Raw genomic sequence first — 22,400 nt, forward strand, 5'->3', positions numbered from 1 at the left:
CTTATTTCTGGCTTTTTGCTGTGATGATTAATGAGATTGATGAAAAGTTTTCCCGTTTCTCTTCTTCATCACAATACATTGTTCACTCTCACCAGATTATGCAACCAGAATGTGGAAAAACAGCAGAGGTTTGGCTTCATTTCACTGCTGATGTTGCTTCAGCACATCTGGCTTCTTTGCTTATAAGACTTATGGTACGATTTTCTGCCACTTAACAATGGAAAATTTTTTTTGTTTTAAAATGTAAGAGTGTTTGGGGCTATATAACACCTAAGTTCACTCTCCAGTTATGTACATTAATGGTGTGGTTTTGTCTTATATTGCTTAACTGTGTTTGCAAAATGATGCTTGAATGCAGGCCTCACCTGGCATTCTAAGACTGAGTTTTAGCTAAAAAACATGGTTATTATGTGTGTATAATATAGCATATATATTATAACATACACCTTTCTCTGTGAATTATAAGTTACACTGGAATTCTGCAGTGGTCATAGTTTCTTATCCCATTTTACATATTCTCTGATTACATTGGGATTTCTTTTGTAGCTCAGCATAATTTTGGTGAAATGCCCTTATGCCTTAAATTACATGAAATATAGATTACAACTCTGAATATATTCTCAGAACTACTTTATCTTGTTTATGTTCCTTTCTTCTGTTTACTAAAAGGCACTGAAAACAGGATAACTTGGGAATGAGGCTTGATGAAGGCTGCATTTTCCTAGCTACAAAGATGCTACCATGCAGTGACAGAACAAGGAGGAATGGCTTTAAACTGAAAGAAGATTTTAAATTAGATAATTAGTTATGAAATTCTTTACTGTGAGGGTGGTGAGGCACTGGGAAAGGTTGCCCAGTGAAGCTGTGGCTGTCCCATCCCTGGAAGTGTTCAAGGCCAGGTTGGATGGAGCTTTGAGTGACCTGGTCTAGCGGATGCTGTCCCTGCCCATGGCAGAGGGAGGTTGGAACTAAAGGACCTCTAGAACAAACTACCTTTAGAGGTTGTAGAGTCTTCATCACGAGATATTCAAGAATTGTCTGGACACAATTCCGTGCAGTGTAGCAGGGAGGATGGAACAGATGACTCACTGTGGTCCCTTCCAACCTGACTTATGTGATTCTCTGGTCTTTGAGGTCCCTTACAATTGGGGTCCCAACCAAACAACTACATGAAACAAGTGCAAAATAGTTTAGATATCAGTAAAATATGATTAACATTTAATTTAGTGCCTTAACTCTTTACTTATTACTTACTTTTATGGTACAAGATGAGAAGTTGTAGAAAGGTTCAATGTTTCTTCTGCTTTTATATTAGAAATACATTTTATTTCACTAATTTTATGAGAGTGTTTGTCTTTGTAGAGAAATACTGGTAGTTTTCCCAGAATAGAATGAGCCTGAGATTGTCTCTCCCTTAATGCTGGGACAAGCTATTGCACAGCTGGAACAGTGTCAGAAGGTCAAGAATAAGGAGTGACAGCTATCGAGACAGATTTATCTAGGTCATTTGCTATCATTCAGCTGTCTGTTTACATCTGTGCACCAGGGAACTCATAATAATAGAAATAATGTTCTTTGGAATACTACTTCAATTAGGTTATGTTTATTCAAGCAACTGATTGCATTATCAAAATCATATTTAGAAGAATTTAGAAGTACACAGAAAACCAGAGAGCTGTGTAGAGGAGTCATTTATGTGTAACATACATCAAAATCCGCCATAATTAGAACATTTGTTCATTTCAAACCTGATAAATTATTAAATGAATAACAAATAAACATTTTCTTACCATGAAAATGTATTTCTCTTCTTTTTCTCTGGGAAAGAAAGAGGTCGAAATTTTATTCTGCTTTCTTGCGCAGGTTGTACTGCTTCCATAAATCCACACAGTATCTTTACCTATCTATTTTCAAATATCTGTTAGAGGACAAAGAAATGGCTCAGGAGTTCAGCCTCAGTAAGTAGCAATGATAGAGCAGTGAATGTCAAAGGCAACTTGTACTTCTTTCTGCAATCATACTGCTGTGAAGGAACAGTTTGCCAGGTTTTATTTATGTTTCCCAGAAAGGCGGCAAGCTCTAATGGCTCAGATTGTGGGACTTTTTCCAGTAGTCCCTTACTCTCCCACAAGATTCATGAGATTTTTAGCTAGGTGCAAGCAACCCATTTAACTAAGTTTTGAAATTTAAAACTTGTGTTCCATTTTAAGCTCTTGTTTCAACACCCTCAACTCTTCCCACCAAGGAAAGAAATTCTTTAAGAAATGCTGAAGGGATCCAAAGCAAAGTAGCTCTGGGAATTGCATGGGGATATCACTGGTGTTATGCTGTTAGTGATAATTACACTTAATTTCAAATTGGCTTTTGGCTGATTATGCCTTTCAAGTGGCTTTGCCTACAGCTTCTGGAAGGTTGTTTACTGTCTGTGAATTTTTCCATCTCATTTTTAATTTTTTATAGTCTTGGCTTCTTTAATATCTTATGAGTTCCTTGATTGACATGTACAATCTCTGCAAATTCTGTTCCTTTGGTTAATTTTAAACATTCTGGCTGGTCATAAGACAGCCCCAAACTTTAGAGTTATAGAAGAGAATGATGCTCTTTGGCCATCTAAAGCATATTCCAGAAGATCACTCCAAAGAAGATTCTTAGAATCTCAAACGTACTCCCAGCTCTGCTGGTGATTTGATGTTTTACCATAGGCAAACTATTTTGTTTGTCTGTGTCAGAGCTTCTTAACTGGTTCATTGCCTGTCTTGCCTTTATCAACTTTCTAAAAGCAATGTTTTATTTTACCTATTGACACAGAGAATATCAAACGAATCTTTAAAGCTCAGTCTAAGGTGTCTGTATACACAGCAATAAAGATGATTTCCAAGAAAATATGTAAAGTGATTAAACCACTCTTTCTACCAAGCAAAGTTGTTAGAAAGGTTCTGCAAGGGTATATTATACCATGTGTGTCCCCCTTCTCTCACCATCAGGAAAGAAATCTATAGCTTAAAAACCTTAAAATTCTGTCAGATGGTCATAATTTGCTGATATTGCTTGTACTTCTTGTCTATCTGCATTTTTCAGGAAAATTTCACCTTGAGCTTCAAGCTCACAATATGCAAACCCTGCAGGATCTGTATAATCACAGTTTCCTCAGCTTCCTCTTCTGTTTTCTTCCTTATTTCAGGTGTTGAAACAGCTATAATTGATAATTTTTTCAGTTGTGTGGTCCACAGGCCACAGAGGTTTGTATACTAAGGAGATTTTGAAGGTGACAAGGAAACACAGAATCATATATTTACATAGCTCTGTCTGTATGTGGCATTTTAAAAGATGCACAGACATTAGCTTAAAATTTTTGAAGTCAGCCCTGTGAGAAGCTGTTTGGAACAACATTTTCAGGTTGTAAAACTCACTGTAGAAGAGCATCTCAGCTACCTTTTGGTTGACTGGGGAGAGTCATTGCTCTTCCTTAACTCAGCAGTGCTCAGCCCCTTGCTGTGGGGAAGAGAACAATGACTCTTTACCTGCTCTTACCTGCTCTGAGCAGCTGGAGAGAGTGGGAGTGAAGGCATTTTGGCTGCACCCCACTGTCTGTTGGGAGGAGTGGCTGGGAGCACAGGGTGAATCCTGTGAAAAGGGGAAATGCAGCCAGCTCATCCCAGTTCACCTCATGGTGCAGATGTCGATGCAGGTGTAACAAAATGCTTGGTCTCTGCCTCTCTTAGAGAAGCTGTAGGTTACTGCTCACCTGGAACAAGTTGTAAAGTACTTGCTCATACTGGTTTTTCCAGTGGCTTGTCTGTTCTTAGCGGCTACTGATAGTTTAAAATGCATTCAAGCATCCATTTGAATTTGAGATGTGAAAAATATGGGGGAAAATTTGGGAATATGCAGCACCACAAGAAGAGTGGAATCAGTCAATACTGGTTTTAGAACAGAGCACATGCAGTCCATACTAAGTTGGTTTTGCAGCACTTGGAAACTTGTTACTATCCTGACAGACTCCAAAATAGATCCTTCACATTTGTAGGATGAAAAAGGTGTAAAATCTCAGAATGAGGGAAAGAAAAAGACAATGTGTGAAAGAAAGAAGGAAAAAAGAGGAGAATGTTCTCCAGAATGCATATTTCATGTAAAAATCTGTACTTAATCAAATGAGAAAGTTCTGTTGGCAATAAAGACTTAATCCACTTCCTTACTAGAAGCTAACTTTAGCAACATATTATCAGAACATACATTCTTTATTTAAGTATTGGAAAGTTTCATTAAAGTGTACTGTAAAGCACCATATAAATAGTTTTTCAGGGCATCCATTTACTACTATCCTTGGACCAAACTGACTCATTTGGTGTTGGGAGACAGTTACCAGTGCTGTATCCTAGGCAGCTGTATGTGTTCATGGGATTTTAAAGATCAAACCAGAAACCTTAAAATGTATATTTATGACAGGATTAATCTTTATGGTACCAAATACGTATCTAACTTCTTAACCCTTTCTCTGTGTTTGGAAACCTCTGCAACTTTTTTGTTTTGTTTTGAAAGTGAAATTTACATATTTCACTTACAACAAAACCCAACAAAATCAAAGATAGAGGGTTCAATAGTAGAGATTGTTGGTCCATGGTTTTACACAAGTATTGCTCCTTTTCTACCCATATTCATTGCAACCCACAGTTCAGACTGGATGTCAGGATTATAGCTCAGTCTGTGTTTTTTCTCTGATACCATTCAGTGTATTGTTATGATATAAATATATTGGGGGACTTAATAAAATAGTAACATCCATTTTTCTCAGTATGGAAGTGCAAATTAATGGTTAAAGAGAGATAATGAGCCACAATTCTTGTTTCTATTCTGGGCTCTGGACTGACTCACTACATAATCTTACTCAAGTGATTTAAATTCAGGTGAAATAGGCCCCACTGAGCTGATAAGATAATGCAAGCTTCAACCTTTCTTCCTTGGTGGATTTTTTATACAATTCTGACCCTCTGTAATCAGCATAAATTTAAAAATGTTTTGTTCCATAGCATCCTTGTAATATATGTTTAATAAATTTGTCTATTTACCTTTAAATACTTTAGGGAAAAATGCATTTTTTCTGATAGAAGTATGCAGGTAAATATTAGCCTGTTCTGTGGAGATACATTTTCTAAAATGATCCTCTTCTACATCCAGATGAAATGACCTTTCAAAAAAGCAGTGACACCCATAATTTCCCATCAGTAGGGTTGCCACCTGGAGATCTGTCTCATTCTTAGATTTCTGCAGTGAGCAAAATAATGATTTGTGATACACAAGTCAGGCCGCAGAATATTTGCTCTCCATGGGAAAGTGTACCTCTCTCACTGATGTGTGAAAATGGAAGAGATCTTTGCTTTTAATTCCAGTATGTGAACTGGAATTCAAAATACTGACCAGTTTTGCCAAGTAGATTTGTTTTTCAGCAATGTCCAGCTGAGTGTGGAGAGTAGAAATTATGTCTCAGAATGACTTCACATGACCACACATCCCAGCAGTGGGAATGGCAGCCCCAAGCAGTGGTGATTCATTCCCTCGGCACTGAAATTGCCAGCGTTCAGAGGAAAAGGATCACTTTTGAACAAAGAAATGTCTTATCCCATAGAGAGTACAGACATTATAGAGTTATTAATCAGGGCAGTCATCCTGAAAGTAGATTTAGCTGCAGGATTTCGTGTAGAGGAAAACCAGAACTACAGTAGGAAGTGATTGAGGGCTCAAAGTAGTGGATAGAGTTGCCTATTTTAAGGACTCCTTAAATTACACCTGGGGGAAAGGTTCATTCTGTGCATGCCAATGAAATTATTCCTGTTTGTGTGGTTCGCAGTTTTCTTTGGATGGCAACTACCCAGTAAGGTAATTGTAGCTGGTTGTAAAACAGAAAGACAACCAGTTTAATTTGCTCTGCTTGCCACTTCAGTATCACCTCAGGCTGTTTCTTTGCTATATCTTGTATGCAAAGCCAAGTCAGCCTCATCATTAGTGAGATGGGAGACCTCAAAGGAAAACTGTGATTTGGCAGGTAACTATAAGCGGTGATTTTTTTGTTTTTTGCCTGTTTGTACTCAATACAATGCCTTATTTGTACTCAATACAACAGCATGAGCTGGGAGTTAAGGATTTCATAGCACTGAAGCAGCTATTGTCTTTATGAATCATAAAGCTGAGGCGTTATTCTCCTAAGGCCTTTGCAAAACAATTTTGATAATTTGGAACACCCTGGTTTAGCTTCCTTTCTTTTTGGAAAGTGCCTGAAGCAGAGCAAGTCAAATTCCTACTTTTTCTTCTTGATGTTGTTGTAGTTCAGCTGAGGAAAAAGTAATTTTGTATAGATGAAAATGGTTTAATTTTAAAAGGACATCTGGACCACAAGGGCAACTTAAAAGTTGGATCAAGTAGCTGAAGGCCTTTGTACCATTTAGTTTTGAATCTCTCCAAAGGTGAAGGTTCCACAATCTCTCAGAATATCTCACTTCAGGATCTGGCCACTTTGATGGTCACTGAGGTGGTTACTTGGTCTGCAAATGCTCCAAGTAAAAGAGAGTTGCTTTGCCTTTTTCCAATTAAATCTTGCTTTCATACTGCCTCCTGCCTGCAGATGAAGTAAGTGTAGCTGCTTAGGGTTTAGGCACCTCCAGGTTAACAGTGCTGAAGTTACTTGGAGTCCAGCTAGTCTGTATCTCTGCGAAAATTTTCAGGTGTCCAGAATATTGACTGAGTCAGTAATGCCTGTGTTCCGTGGAGTCTGTCATCAGTGGTCTGTAAATCTGATGAAGGCTTTGCTTCCCTGAATGGAAGGATGGTGGGTGTACTGGAAACAGATCTTTATTCTGATGAAAGTTACAGCAGAATAGGGGCAAGTAGAAATGACAGAAATTCTGAAATTAATTATTTAAGGCTTAGAGGTCTTGGCAGTGCAATTAAAGCTTTCAGAGGTGTACCTATAGAAAAGACATCCTGAAACCCATTCATATTTATCACAGTTTATAAAATTGCAGGTTACACTGACCTTCATTTCTAGTACTTCTTGAAAGGCATGTGGTGTCACCATTTACTGATATCTTAGGAATTTCTTTTTACTTTCTTTATTTTTTTATACCTGCAAAAAGTATTGTGAAGCATAGTCATTTTGATTTGGTACCTCTTTTAGCACCCATTCTGCACAGAGTATGTATGTCTGCACGATGTAGGAAATAGTAGGTAATCAAGCATTTTATACTTTCTTAGACAATATCACAAAATTTTATTCACTTTAGAGTCTTTATGTACTTGACTAGAATTCATTTGGGCTTGGGTATTATGTTAGTTTCCTCTTTCTGTTTCCTTCGATAGTGGAACTTGGGTGATGAAATTCTAACCTTGGATAAATGGGCATGGTTTTTGCCAAGTATCTAAAAGACATGCATGTTGAAAGTGAAAAATTGTTCCAAATATGTAATGGTATTAATTTTTATTTAAAGTCAGAAATATTTCCATTCTTAGTAAAGTATATTATACTTGAAAGCTCCCATTTCATTTACCACTATAAAATCCTGTGTCAAAGTCTAAATTCTTGGTGTACTAGTTCCAGCAAGTCAGAAGCCAGTATTTCATTAACAACCATGGCATTGGTTGCTCAGGGAGAGGTTTTTATTTGATCCTAAAGGAATGTTCTGTGATCAGTCCATGTTATTATAGAGCTCATTCTGTCTCCACTGACATGGATATCTGTTCTTCCTCTGATATTACAGTGAAGATTGACATTTTGTATCACTCAGTTTAATGAAAGAAAGACTTCAGAATTAAGAAATAACTACAGTTCTGCAATAATGCAGTTTAAGTAGTCTTTCCTTCTCAGGGCATATGTTTGTAAAACTGAGGTTGAATCTGTGGGTACATCATAGCTGAAAGCTTCATAAACCATTTTCTTCAAGATTTAATGGGCAAGTTTTACTAATTTCAGCACCAAATTGTCATTTACCTGACATTTACTTGCTTTTCTGATGGACATTTTTTCTCCTAAACAACTTTACCTCTAACACACCTCATTTAGACTAGCTATTTTCTGTTTACATTTCTGTTAGAAATGTGTTTCAGACTGGTCACTTATGGTACTGAGACTAAACACAGCTTTTCCATTTTGTGTTATAATACTTCTGTGATTATGAAATAATATGTGCTGTATCCTCAACTCCTTGGAAGATATGTGAAATTTCAGTTATCTCACAGAATTCTTCTGCTACTTTTTTATTGACCCACAAATGAGATGCAGTATGAAAGGAGTTAACTACTGAGAAATTCCTATTGGAACCAGCTGCTGCACAACTGTTTATACTGAGTCTTATTTCTGAGCATATGCAGCATATTCCCTCCACATAAATAATGATCAGTTTAACTTACTGCATAATGGAGAGATGGGAACACCTTCCTGACTTTCCCACTGGGGCCTCTTGCACTTTTAAACCTGAAGAAAGGAAATTATCTTTGGTAATCAGATGTATATGCCCAGTTGTATAAAGGGAAAGACAGCCTAAATCTGTGCCTCAGTTTTTGCAGCAGCTGACAAATTGTTACTGTACATTAATTATGGCTTAGCTCACTGGAGGATCTAGAAGATATTTATGTGGAGGAAATTTTTACTGCTTTACTGAAAAAGGAAAAAAAAAATCAGTTGTTTTAACTAGAAAAAATTTTGCACCTGGGTTTTCATCCTGGCCTTCTTGAAAATCCATCTATGCACTTGCTTTTCTCTGAGTGTATTGCTTTTACCCATCTACCCTTCATGGCACTTGTTAGCTTATGGTAAGGGCAATGAAACGAAGTGAAATTTCATTTGCTTTGCTGAATTCTTATTCGCAGCGGTTTGAAATTCATTTTGTCAATATGTTTTTGGGAAATTTCATGTCTGGAGAGAGTTAAACAGATGTTTTAAGCATTTATGGGTGCCTCAATTCAGTCAGTACAGAAGTTATGGAAAATGGATTTCAAATAGCACATTTGTAAATAATGCTGGTTTGCCGTATTTCCTATAAAATTTTGCATCCTCTTTAACTTATATTGTTCAAGCAGGATATCTGATTGCAATGCAGCTGCCTCTGTATTATTCAATGGTCTTTTTATTTTTATTTTTTAAAATATTTTTTTATAGGACAGCAAAACATATATTTCAGTTTTTTTTTCAGTGAAAATGAATTTTTGAGGTAGGAATATCTTTATCATATTCCTCATGGACTACCTCATAACTTCTTTTCATATAAAAATACTGTACTATTTTTACAACTTACTGGTTATTTTATGAGGAAAACAATAATGTTCAGTTTGTAATAATGAAGATACTTCTTAGTGAAGTCCTCTAATTTTGAAGGATGTACTGATGGTTTACTGGGAGATGGTTGGTTGTATTTCCAGCTTATTCTCTGAGATATGAAGTTCACATTAAATGGATGCAACACTTGGGGACGTGCTTTAGTGGTGGATAGTGCTAGATTTATGGTTGGACTCAAGGATCTTAATGGTCTTTTCCAACCTAAGTGACCTTATAATTATATATTCCTAAGCATAGTCATTAATTTCATTATACTTTATTTACAAATAGGCAAATCTATCTAGGGATATTAAGGAGAGGCAAACAGCTGAGGGACAGTGGCCTTCCCTTTAATTTTGTGGAAAAAAAATGGTGAAAATAAAGCATAGAGAGTGCTTCCTTGGGGGAAGAAAGGCCTTACTGTTTTTTTATTTTTAATGGAAATGACATTAGCATAAGACACTGATATTTAGAACAAACCCATTTTGGGGTTTCATTCCTTTTCAAAGGCAGAGAGGAAAATTTCTCCCATTTATGCTTTTTCTTTTATTCCTATACAAAAGCAAACTTTTGTCTTTTTCTAACTTTTTAACCTAAATTTTTATTAAGTACTTCTTCATTTTTCTATTATTTCCAAATTATTTCTTCTTCTTTGAGCTATACTTAATCCTCAGTACCAGAACATATTACTTTGTGTTGCTAGGTGCCACTATTTGACATCTCAACATGTCTTTTCCTTTCTTTCTTTACTCCAATGAGTATTAACAATTTCTAAAACTCTGACAAGAATCTTAAATGTCTAAATGGTACAGTTATTGCTGGCACACTGAATATCCCAGCATCACAGCAAAAAGAGATTATAACAAGTCATTTGATGACTGAAATGAGAAAGGGAGAAATATATCCACTGTTTATTTGCTTCTGCTGTGAAGTATATATTATTAGATAGAGGATAGGAATTTTATTTGTTATGTCATTATTTAAATAAGCAGTTATTTCAGAAACAACTATACATCTTTATATGAAACTTTAGTTAATTAAATGCCTTGCAATACTTGCTGTCTTCAGGATGTTGAGTGGCTTGTGAGTCATAGTTATCTAATTTCACTGTTATTTTCTAAACCCATTTCTGTCTTATTTTGTTGTGTGTGCTGAAGTCCATGTCTAGTCCTCTTCTCTGATTTCATGTGATTCTTTCCATATCCAGAAACTTTGCTTTTCTTTTTCTTTCTGTGAGCTTTTAAGATTGACAGGTTATGCAATTATTAGTTGCAAGTCCAAAGACTCATATCTGCTCGCTTAACTCCTAAATCCTAAAGACTGTTTCTAAGATTTTAGAATTTCCATTGTAGTTATACATGTTGTCTCCAATCCTTTAAACTCATCTCTCTTACTAGAAATTACTCTGATAATAAATATGCCTTTTTAGCAAATTGCTTATTGGCAAAATGCTCACATTTGGTATGTTTAATCAGGGCTTCTCTCAAATAAGTTTGGGAAGTTCTTAAAAAAACTGAAATTACCTTCTCAGCAAATACTTGTGTGGATCACTGTGCCCTGGCAGTTGTCTGATATGTCATGGTTATGTATATCTCTGGTTACCTCACTGGCACAGTAGGCAGAACGAATTGTTACTTGGCAGTGTGCCTCACTCAAAATGTTGTGTGTAGTAGAAGCAGTTGTGCAGACATGGTAGATTCTTATTTCAGTCAGAGTTACTGTGTATGATTTGGTTTTTTACCTGCATCTCCTATTTTTCTAGGTATTCAGGAACAAATTGTGTTCATTTAGTGAAATTGTCCCAGGTTACTGATATTTCGGGCTAAGGCCAGAAGTATGAGGCTCAACAAGGCCAAGTGCCAGGTCCTGCCCTTGGATCACAACAATCCCATGCAGTGCTACAGGCATGGGAAGAGTGGTTGGAAAGCTGCCCAGAGGGAAAGGACCTGGGAGTGACCTTTGGATGGCAGCAGCCAAACATGAGCCAGGGTGTGCCCAGGTGGCCAAGAAGGCCAATGGCATCCTGGCCTGGATCAGCAGTGGTGTGGCCAGCAGGAGCAGGGCAGGAATTGTCCTGATGTACTGGGCACTGCTGAGGCCACACCTCGAGTGTTGTGTCTTGGGCCCCTGACTCCAAGAAAGACACTGAGGTGCTGGAGCGTGTCCAGAGAAGGGCAACAGAGCTGAGGAGGGGTCTGGAGCACAAGTCCTGTGAGAGGCCGCTGAGGGAGCTGGGGGTGTTTAGTCTGTAGAAAGGGAGGCTCAGAGAGAACCCCCTCTCTCTCTACAAGTACAAGAGGTTGTAGAAAGGTGTGGGTCACTCACTTCTCCCATCTAACAAGAAATGGGGGAAGGGGAAATGGACTCAAGTAGTGCAGAGGAAGGTCTAGATTGGCTTTAAGGGAAAGTATCTTAATGGAAAGGGTTGTCAAATATTGGAACAGCCCATCCAGGGAAGTTGTGAAGTAAGCATCTCTGGAGGTATTTTAAAGACATCTGGTACCTGTGAACATGGTTTAATGGCAGACTCAGCATTGTTAAGTTAACATTGGTGATTTCAGATACCTCATATAATCTAAAAAGCTCTATTATTCTATATGTACTTATTGTTTAACATGAAATTTCGTCAAAACTTTTTTGTTCTCCTCAGTTAAATTTATATTTATTTGTTTGCTTGTTTGTTTTTTCTCCTTGGCAGCCTAAAGCATCAGAAGGGCCATATTGTTCAGGATTTCAAAGAGCAATCGTTTATCTTTGTGGATACAAGTAAACGGACAATGGTGTCCCGACCATCTGCTCAAGCTGCTTGAGAACAGTCTTCTGTGCAAATGGCATGAAAGGTAATTTAACCTCAGAAGGTGCCCACAGAGCTCCAGTTCTGTTTACCATTGTGTCTTTGCCAGTCTAAAAATAAATCATGCTGAACAAAAACATCCTTTTTTTCTTTCCCAATTTAAAGAACAGATCATCATCAGAGCTAATTTCAGCTAATTTCACCACAAGTGGTTGTTTTTCCTTTTTAGTATTTTTTCTAAGTAGCAGACAGGTTTCCTGGTACAAATGGTATCTGTCTTATAATTGTGTTTGTTGCTGTAGGAGGCTGTTGTTTTTCAGAGTACAAAATAGGGTATAATCATGGAGTGGTACTCAGTGCTGAGTGATACACACTTTCAACATATCAACTCTAATTCTGCCATGATCCCTTGTTATTTTGCTTTGCCAGCCGCTGTGTTTAATTGAGAAAGGCAGTTCTGCTAGTAAGCAAGTTTTTATTTGCAGAGTGGTATTCTGAAAATTATGAGTGCCTTTTCTGGATGCCCACTTTCAAAGCCTCACTTGAAGTAGTTTCAGTCTCTGGTTCTAGTGAAACTCTGAATCATTGCCAGTATAAAACTTCCATATATATAGATAGATAGATAGATAGATAGATAGATAGATAGATAGATAGATAGATAGATATAGATATAAATATATAGATATAGATGATATAGATATATATATATATATATATTTAAAGCAAATTAGGGAAAAGCAGTTCCTTTCTCAAATTCAATAGATATTTTAGGCTAGAAAAGAAGGGCTTGACATTCATCTCACTGGCAATGGTTTTGCAGCTCCTCCTGGCTATGGTGGTTACTCTCAGGACTAGCAAAAGCAGATTCTGGGTTCTGCTTCTTTACAGCTTGAAGCTCTGTATTATCTTCTGCTGTCTGCTGTGCTGATTTCTCCTGTTCAGTGCAGTTTCTGGCTCCTTCATGCTCTCTTTATACTGCATTCCTCCAGCTTTGTAGGAATCTTAGTAGGTCAGACTGGTCCATGATGTGAGAGTGTTCTCTGGCAAAGTCTGGAGGTCAGATCAGACCTTGTAGAGCATGTTCTCTGGGATGCTCTTGCTGCTCAGTCATCTTGCATGCTGCTGTGGGAGGAGAAGTAGAAAATGCATTTTCTTGGCTGCTTTGTCAGATAACTTGTTCTGAGGGCACGTGGGAATGTCAGCAGCAGAAAGATAGATAAAATCTGTATTCAAGAGTCAAACTTGGATTAAACGAAAAATGATGACAGTGTGTCTGTGAGAGGTATGTCTCATCTGGTTTTGTTGCTTATTTAGCTACAGGGGTTTAGCTAACCTAATAAAATACAGTGTCTTATTGTAAAAGATGCATTCTGGACATAAAAATGGACCAGATTCTTGATTTAATTGCTAAAGAGTATCTAATCTTGATGGTGGCAAGCTTTTGCTCCAACTTAACAACATAAGCCTGATTCATACTTTTCTTGGACATTTTCACTTGGATTTATTTTTTTAAGCAGAAGAGGTGGAACATGACAGATTTGAAAATGTTTTTTATAGCTTTCAACAAGAAGCAATTTATAGCAACTTGAAGTTACATAACTTCTAACTCCACTTTTTTCATGGCATGATTTAGATAGATCTGGTACTTTCACAATAATTCAAAGGAATATGCAATCAGTCAATCCATCTTACCTATTTTAAGCATTTCCAAGGAACCATCACTGTAGTTTCTACATTCTAAATCTGAATACAAGTGACAGTTTGCCATAAACAAGTATTTTGCAAAATTATCTAAAAGAAAAATGCCTTTATTCATTTAGGAAATTTAACCTTCCTCTAATAGAGGGATCCCACAGTATTTCTTATGGTGTTCACTACACAATTAGTCTTAATTTATGCTTTAGGTAAAAATTTACTTTAGGAAAAACTATGTTTTTCATAGGAAGATGATGGGAGTCTTCTCCAGAAATAGCTAACTTGTAGATTTGTAAGACCCCACAATTATCTGAAAGACAATGGAGTATTGCCTCTCACTAATTGTATTGGCCTAGATATAAGATAAATGAACACAAAAAAAAATTACAGAGCAATATTTAGGATAATCTAGAAATTGGTTCAGATGGCTTCAGAATACTTGTAGCCAGAGGTAGTTTACATTCTCTCAAAAACTAGTTTATTCAAACTATTTTGCAATATTGTTCAAATTAATTGTTGCACTTTTAATCATCAATTGAATAATTCATGAACATTCTTTTAGAGGAATTTAATCAAAGCATCATGTGAACACTTTCACAACGTTGTACCTATAGTAGTATCAAAGCAATCCTTCAACCTCAGTTTGCACCTCTGTGTAGTTTGGGTGTTTGTGTTTTGCATCATTTGGTCTGAAAAGAAGCCATAAGGTTGTGTAGGGCAGAATTAGGCATGTGTCTGGAATATAAAGATTATCCTGCTGTGAAAAACAAAGTTAAGAAAAACATTAGAAGTTCAAATGAAAAGCTGGGAAACCAACAAAAAGTCCAGAATATAAACCAAACAATAACAAAATGGAACCAGCAGAAAGAACAGCCTGTGTCTCAGGAATATTTTCTCCTTTTGACAACATCATCTTATTTACTTAAAATCCTAGAATGTTCATTCCATTTTGATACTTCTTTCACATCTTCAGGGTAGATTTTAGTATTTTTAGTGTACTTTTTCAATACATATAGAAATTTTACTGGAAAAAAAATAAGAGGAGCAATGAATATAAATTATTGAATTTAGGTGGAGCTTTTTTAAGGTCAAATGCTGCCACTGTAATTCAAAGCTGTAACAGATGAAAATCTCTGCTACTCTCAAGAGAAAGAATTCTAGAAGGGCCTTTAAGTTTTCCATGAAATATGGAAACCCTGAATATTTGAGAACTCAGTTTATCTTCTGTTTCTCTAAAGGTACAGAACTATTGTTAGTTCTGTATGTTATTTTTGACATTTTACTCAGTATGACAGCATTATTGGATTCACAGAAAGAAGGAATTTGAGATTATGTAGGACTGGACTTCTCATCTCTTCTACCTCATGGACAATGTTTGGCTTTCATTTGTTGTTGCTCTTTAATTAGTAGTCTTTCCTTAGATGAAATAGTTGGGAATAAAAAAGGAGTAGAAGAATATTGTTATTCTCTCATGTGGAACTTCTCTCATAAATGTTTTTGTGACTGAAAACTTGAGACAAAATGTGAAGAAGCTGCTTCCCAATGTATGGTGATAGCATTTCATGGTTCTCACCCATAGCACATAGCACTGACATTTCATTTAATGAGCTATAATTTTCTGCTATCATCTGTCATGATGTTAGGCTGTGGCTGAGTTTTAGTTTGTAATGAGAACACTTTAGTGCAAGTGTGTGTTGGTGTCTAAATGCTTGCTAGGTGTCTATATTCTCATATAATCAATGTACTTTATGTTTTCATGGTAGTCAGGCCAAAAGAATGATTCAAATATCCATCTCCCACAGGTTCAAATGACACCTTTGTATGCCTCTAGGATCATTCAAAATGTGCTGTGAGACATCCAGGTGGAACAGATAATTATGCCACAGGACCTGTAGGAGACCTGCAGCCTCCTAATGGGCTTGCTGGAGCCAAGAAGGAACATTCCAAGGTATCTCTGAGGCAAACTGAACTAGGCCTTAGCTGTCTAGGTAACAGCAAACTTAAATATCTTTCTTGCATGTAGACAGCAGATGCTGGGTGTGTTAATCTGAAACTGAACTCCATGGTATGTAACAATGCCTTTATTGGATTTCCTGCAAACAGCCTCACTGACGTGAGAATCATGCAGAGAACTAATGAGATTGAGGAAAGTCATCCAGGTTTTGTCTGGTTTGCTGTGGTCTTTTATAGGAATCTGACATTACTATACTATACCATACCAAAGAGAACTTTCCAGGAGTGGACCTATGAAAATTTGGCTTGAAACCACTGCCAGTGCAAATGTGCTGGCAAATTGTTAGGTGCAGAGGCAGGAACTCAAGTTAACAACCATGATTTGAAACAAGAGGTTTGGAATGGATAGAAGGAGGAGCATCTTCACTCTGAGGACAACCAAGCGCTGCATTGGGTTGCTCAGAGATCCTGTGCTGTTCCTGTTCTCTGAAGTGTTCCAGACCCAGCTGGACAAAGCCCAGAGAACCCTGCGCCTGCTTGGAGCAGGAGCTTGAACTAGAAACTGCCTGATGTCCATTTCTACATGAATTTTCCTATGATCTCAAGATACATTATTTCAAGAAGTGAAGCCAATAGCCTTTGTGTTCAAGCCCAATTAGACAAAGATAGAAAAACTATTTCCTTTAACTGAAGGTGGCAAGGATAGTAATTTTCCTTTTCTGGTATGAGCAAGTGGCCCCAGAATGAATTGAACTAACCCTGCTGTGGTACGACAAAGGGTTGGGAATTAAAATGGTTTGTGATTCTTTTTTTGTTACAACTGGCATTAAGAAGTTGTGAAGGCACAGAAAAAAATTTAAAAAAACCAAAAACCAGCAGAAGGGCTTGGAGTGGTTTGTGGGATCTTTTGTTTATTGGCTTAGGGTTTTAATATTATGACTTTTTTGGTGTGAAAAGGTGAGAATATTTTTGTAAAAATTGAATCCAACCTCCTTATAAATGAAACAGACAGAAGAAAATATCACAGTTTGACTTCTAACTAGAGACCTAGCATTTCCTCAAAATAAGGAAAACACAGGAAAAAGAAATTTCAAGTCAGTCTAGAATATTTTTCTCTTCTTTCCTCATGTCATTGGAGCAAAAATTTCCCCATGTATTTAGGGAAACATTTAAATAGGCTTTATTAACTCCCCAAATAAAACCATACTGTATTTCTTTAATCACAAGATGCATATGGCAGATAACCTGACACATATTGCTGGCTTTCTCTATGTAAAAAAATAATTACTTATTTTTGAATTATGACATAATTTGAATTATATAACAGAATGAGAGCTCCATTATGCAAAAAGATACTGAATTACTTTTTGCCTATTCCACTATTATAAGCTGGTAAAAGTGAAAAGGCATGTAGGAAATCTCAATTCCTTGACTAGTGAGCAAAAATACAGGATGTTGCAGAAGTATGCAAAATGATACCTAGAGAACCTGTGTTATAGTAATGTTTTGGATTAAAATTGTGGGTTCAAATAAAAAACAGTTTTAAAATAAATCAAATAGAATAATAAAGAATAAAGAATAAAAGAATAATAAAGCATATTTATCACAGCACAGTAACAAAATCAACAGTGGATTTGAGGTTTTTTGCATGAATTCAAAGAGCAGTGTTTGAGCAGGCTCTGGAATGCAGGAACAGTGATCTTTGATTTTTAGTGTAAGGCAGTTGCATACTCAAGTAGAAAGGTAGCTCTGAGTGTTTGAATTTTGGCTGCTCCTATCCATAACCACAGCCCCTGTAGCACTGAGATGGTGACCTCCTTCCTAAAAAAGCCTGACATATGCCATGAGATTAGGTAGGATTCTGGAGTCTGTGTTGCCTCAACACAGCTGCTTTCAGCAGCCACAGACAATTCAGAGCGTGCTCATAATGCTGCAGTTCTTTCCCTGCAACTGAGAAATTACAGAATTCTAGAGGAGTGTAACCAGGACAAACATTAGATAGCTACCAAAGGAACTTTTTTGCATCAAAATGTTAAAGGGTATCTGCAAGAACTTAACTATTTTCAGTGATATGTTCAGGAAAATACAGATCAGTTAATGCCAGAATGAGCTTTTTTGAGTCATTGTCCATGTCCCAAAATTCTTTTCACACTTTTTCACACTGTCAGCAGTCCTTTAGCTGTTCTAACACTGTCTTATTGTTAGTGTTAGTGCACCACTGTACCACTGAAATTTATTAACAAGTTGTACCGCTGAAGTTCACGAACAGTTGATTACAGTATTGTCATTATTATTGTTTCAGGATTTTTCCCTTTCGTAGTAAAGGATGTTGTGAAAAATTGGTGATCACTAAAACTTTATAAGAAGATGTATTTTATCTCACTGGTTTATTGTCCAACTCCCATACCCTCAAGCATGTTTTTTTCTTTTCTTTCTGTTCTATTATTTTCCAGCTACCAGCTGTGAAGTTTGTTCTGATTGAACCTTGAGCTGATCAAATATGTTGTCAGTACCATAAGGTTCCATATATATATACATATCATTATATTGGTTCTGGAGAATGCATACATGCATAAGATGTTTCACACATAGATAGTTTAATAAAAATTGAATTTTTTACTGATATTTTCATCTTGTCTAGTGCAAAGGGATGAACCATTTAACTTTCTAATTTTTTTAAGTGTTTAGTTATACACAATCATTACTTCGAGCTGGGGATTTTGATTGTGTTTGTGAACATATATATATATATATATGTATATATATATATATATATATATATAAATATATACAGAAATAAAATATTGATTTCTGTTTGATTTGTTCTTCTACTGCATCTTTTACCTACTGTTCTTTTTTCTTTTACCCTAATGCATCTTGATATTTGCTTGAAATTTTCTACAATAGAAGCACTGCTACATTTCTCAGATATTTGCAAACACACTACCTTTTAATCCTATATGACCCATCTTCACAGATGTGGAAATCTGTATGTTTAAAGAGATATGGGTAGTAGATTTTTGGAGTTTGTTTTTTTGGGTGATTTTTCTTTCAGGTATAGGCTAACACTTGTCAGATGCAACTATGCTGCCTAGAAAAGATAACATCCCAACAAGAGTGGCATTACAAATGTGTATTTTGAATTCCTATTTTAAAGTGTTGATGCCTGTAAATAAGTAATAATTTTATTAGTAGTTGGATCAAGTTCTAGGCAAGGGGGGAAAAAGGGGTCTTGGATACAACATTTGGATATGATTTGCTCTGCCATTTGAGACTAAAGATGTGTTATGTATCCTTTTCTGTATGGCATATCTTGGAAAGTGTGGCATTTTGCCATTACAAATGGTATGGCAAAGCATATAAGTTATATTTTAGTGCTGTAATTGTTAAATCAGTGTCAGAATTATCTTCTACATTGCTCTAAATTAGGGCCAGTAGTTTCTAAAGGAGAGGGGTTACCTCTCATACATTATTATACCTGCAGAATGTGCAGGTTCCATAATTAAGACTTGGCAAATCTTGCAGTCCAAAAGGAGCATGATGTTTTCATGCTTCTTCAAAAATAAGAAACATTCCTTTCACAGTGTTTGCTTGCAAATTTGCAATTGAAATGGACATGATGTCTTCCACTTCTTCAAAACTTATTGATTTGACAAGTGTTAATTCTTGGGGGAATACCAGCATTTTAATAATCTTTCAGTGTGCTTCTATTTCAGCACTTTAAATCGAGTCATTAAATATTTCTGATGGTTCTAAATATTTAGAAGAAAAATAGTTCAGCCAAGTCAGTAAATCACTTTGTCATTAGGAGGGTGATGCCTTGAAAGATAGTAAGGTGATGAGATTCTTGCTGCATGTGAAAAAATTACTTTTGCAGCATGATGGATCACCTCTGGAATTAAATCTTCCTTTGAATCAGCCATCAGTGCACAGAACAATGAAATTACAAAAAGTAATATAAGTATTGGAATGTTAAGATAATAATAAATCATAGTTTTAATCTTTAAGTAGCATTTAGACTACACTACCAAAAGAAGGATAAAATGTGCATGAAGATACATGAGCGAGAGGTACAGAGCATTACACAATAAATGGGTTCATATTAAATAATGTTGGTATTGTTGAAAATTGCAATATGCTAATGGTCTTTAGAAAGCTTGAATTGAATTATTTAGTAATTTTACCATGCTGAAGGAATATTATATTTTTCATTAACTATATCTGTTGCAAATGGGATATCTCTTTTCTAGGCAGCTTTAGTGCAATAGTTAATCACTAAAAAGTCAAATAAACTAATCCAGCCATATATAAAGTGTGTGTGGGGGGGAGGGGATTGATAGGAAATTTCAGGTGTAGAAATTGATAGTGATGTTTTTCCTATGATGTGGGTTTTTTTGAACTTAGAAAACTTCAGTCCAGAGGACTGCAGTGTGTGTCCTATTAAACATGGCAAGGGTCAATAGACAGCTCTTTACTCCTTTATCTTCTATTCCTTGTTTCATTACAAGGAAAATATGCTATGGAATTGACTTCTCCAAGGCACCTCAGAATAAGAACTGTTGGAATTTAAGTCTGATTGAGACTTCCATTCTACAGGGTCAGCTTCTTTGGGTGGTTCTTCCAGAGAAGCAGTTTGAAATTGCAGGAATACCATGTTTCTGGACCTTAGAACTTACTTTGGCATTTGCAACTAACAGGCCAACCAAGTCACTATGTGGAACTTTCATTTTTATAGATGAATAGACTGCTGGCTCTGTGTTTCATGTATGAATTCAATTTTATGAAAATAGTTACAATAAAGTTAAGATGAACTCTTATAGTTACTAACATCACAGAAAAAAGTGTTAGGTCATGTCTAAGGCAGAGTTAGTGTATACATAAATTATAGTTAATAAGTTAAAATAATAAAAATATAAAGTTACTGTGGGATTGTCTCTGTTAAAGAGACTTTGTAACAATTCAAGGATTATTTTACACAATTACTGCATTCAGCACCATTTTTGTAGTCCTAAGTGAAGTCACCCCAGCTGCCTCATTACCTATATTAATGAAAAGTAATATATCTACATGTTTCAGCATCAAAAGTGAAGGCAATCTAATGAGCTAACAGGCATTGAAAAGAGAGGTCTGTATTATGTTCAGTACTACATAAGCAGACTTTTTCTTCCCTTTTATTCATTTATTCCCAATAATCTCTCTTCTGAGACTGACCCCTGCTGGAAGCTTTATCTTTGTTGACAAATGTGTCATCAGAGCTGTTTTTATTGTATAAACTCTCTAAGGCAGCAAAATTAGTTTGAACCTCAACTGTACTTTGACAGTAAAGCCCAAACTCTTGAGAGGCACTGAAGGTTTCTGGAAGAAAGGTGTGCCTAACCATACTAAAAACTTTGGGGTACAAAAAACTTGAAGGCTGTAAGACAAACTGGAATTTGGCCATTAAATTTCCACTAATCACACAGGAACTCTTGTGAACAGGTGGCCTCTGTTCTCTGAAATACACTGAGATTCACACTTCCATCCAATATGTATCTTTCAAAGAATAATTATTTTCAAATTAAGTTCCTTTTGATTAGAAAAGGCCAAGTCATTGAAACAGTCTGAGCAGTTCTATTCTTGGTTCAATAAGCCCATAAATTTTGTTGATAAACCTTTGTTTAGACTTTAGTTCTATCTCTGGTATTTACTTAATTAGATGTAGTATTTTTATGTGTTTTATGAGACACTACATTTATTTCAGAAAAGATGAGTCGAGGTTGTGAAAAATTTACAGTCCACCTACAGTTGCAGTGTATTAAGAATTCTGATACTTTACTATAACCTACCAAAATTCTTAAAATTCGAAGTAAGTTTTAAAAGTATTTGAACAGTTTACAATTTAAAAACTAATTCAAATTGGAGGATTGACCTGTATATGTAGCAAATAGGTGAAGCTTGAGTTTATATGAGCATGTCATCTTAAAAATTTCGCATCATGAATTTTTAACATAATTATGAACAGAGAAGCTACGGGTAACACTTGTAATTTGTCCCTGCTGTTCAAAACATAGGCCTTTTGTCTGAAGGCTGAATTTGTCTGATCTTGGCTAAGTTTCTACTATTCAGTGGCACCATAAACTGTGGCCAGTTTCTCTCTTAACTTTTTTCTGAGCGAGCACTTGGTACTGAGCACAATCATTGACCATTTGATCATTCTTAAGATTCCTTGCTTCTCCTGGTTCACAGCATCTCAGTGTCTTTGCAGCAGTAAGGTGGGAAGGGAGTTTGGGGGAGGAAAGAGAGCAGTTACTGAGAGTGCAGCAGAATTATGAAAATCACATGGAGAAATAAAGGTATTCTTCATGCTGCATATGAATATGTATTATAATCATAATGAATAACTTCATCCTCTCTGTAATGCATGATGATATAAAATAATTTTTCATTTTTCCTGATGACTTGATGTTTTACTCTTCAGAAGAAATATGAACAGCAAAAGTGGCTGTTACTGTCATTTCACATCAGCAGATTGTATTTTGGCCATGAACTCATACACTGTGCATGCCTTGAACTATGCAAAGCATGGTTTGCCTTGTTATTGGTGTCTGTGAGGTAGATGCAAATTGTATGTTATGAATTTGTGGGTAACTCATGAAAATGTTAGCTAAATACAAAATT

The 22,400-nt window shown here is 36.2% G+C and overlaps 1 protein-coding gene across 7 annotated transcripts in view; it reads left to right on the forward strand.

The window, feature by feature from the left end:
• DLGAP1 (DLG associated protein 1) overlaps positions 1–22,400 on the forward strand; it is a 404,747-nt gene that overhangs the window by 68,168 nt on the left and 314,179 nt on the right. For 4 of the 7 annotated variants that reach the window (XM_015617825.3, XM_015617829.3, XM_015617824.3 and 1 more), the window contains exons 2-3: positions 12,000–12,141; positions 15,593–15,738. The gene's annotated coding sequence lies outside the window, so the exon portion shown is untranslated. Of the gene's footprint in view, positions 1–11,999; positions 12,142–15,592; positions 15,779–22,400 lie in introns of all 7 variants that reach the window. The other 3 variants (XM_015617828.3, XM_015617827.3, XM_015617826.3) reach the window with 2 other exon arrangements.

The sequence above is a fragment of the Parus major genome, chromosome 2, assembly GCF_001522545.3.
Source record: "Parus major isolate Abel chromosome 2, Parus_major1.1, whole genome shotgun sequence".
Lineage (NCBI taxonomy): Eukaryota > Metazoa > Chordata > Aves > Passeriformes > Paridae > Parus > Parus major.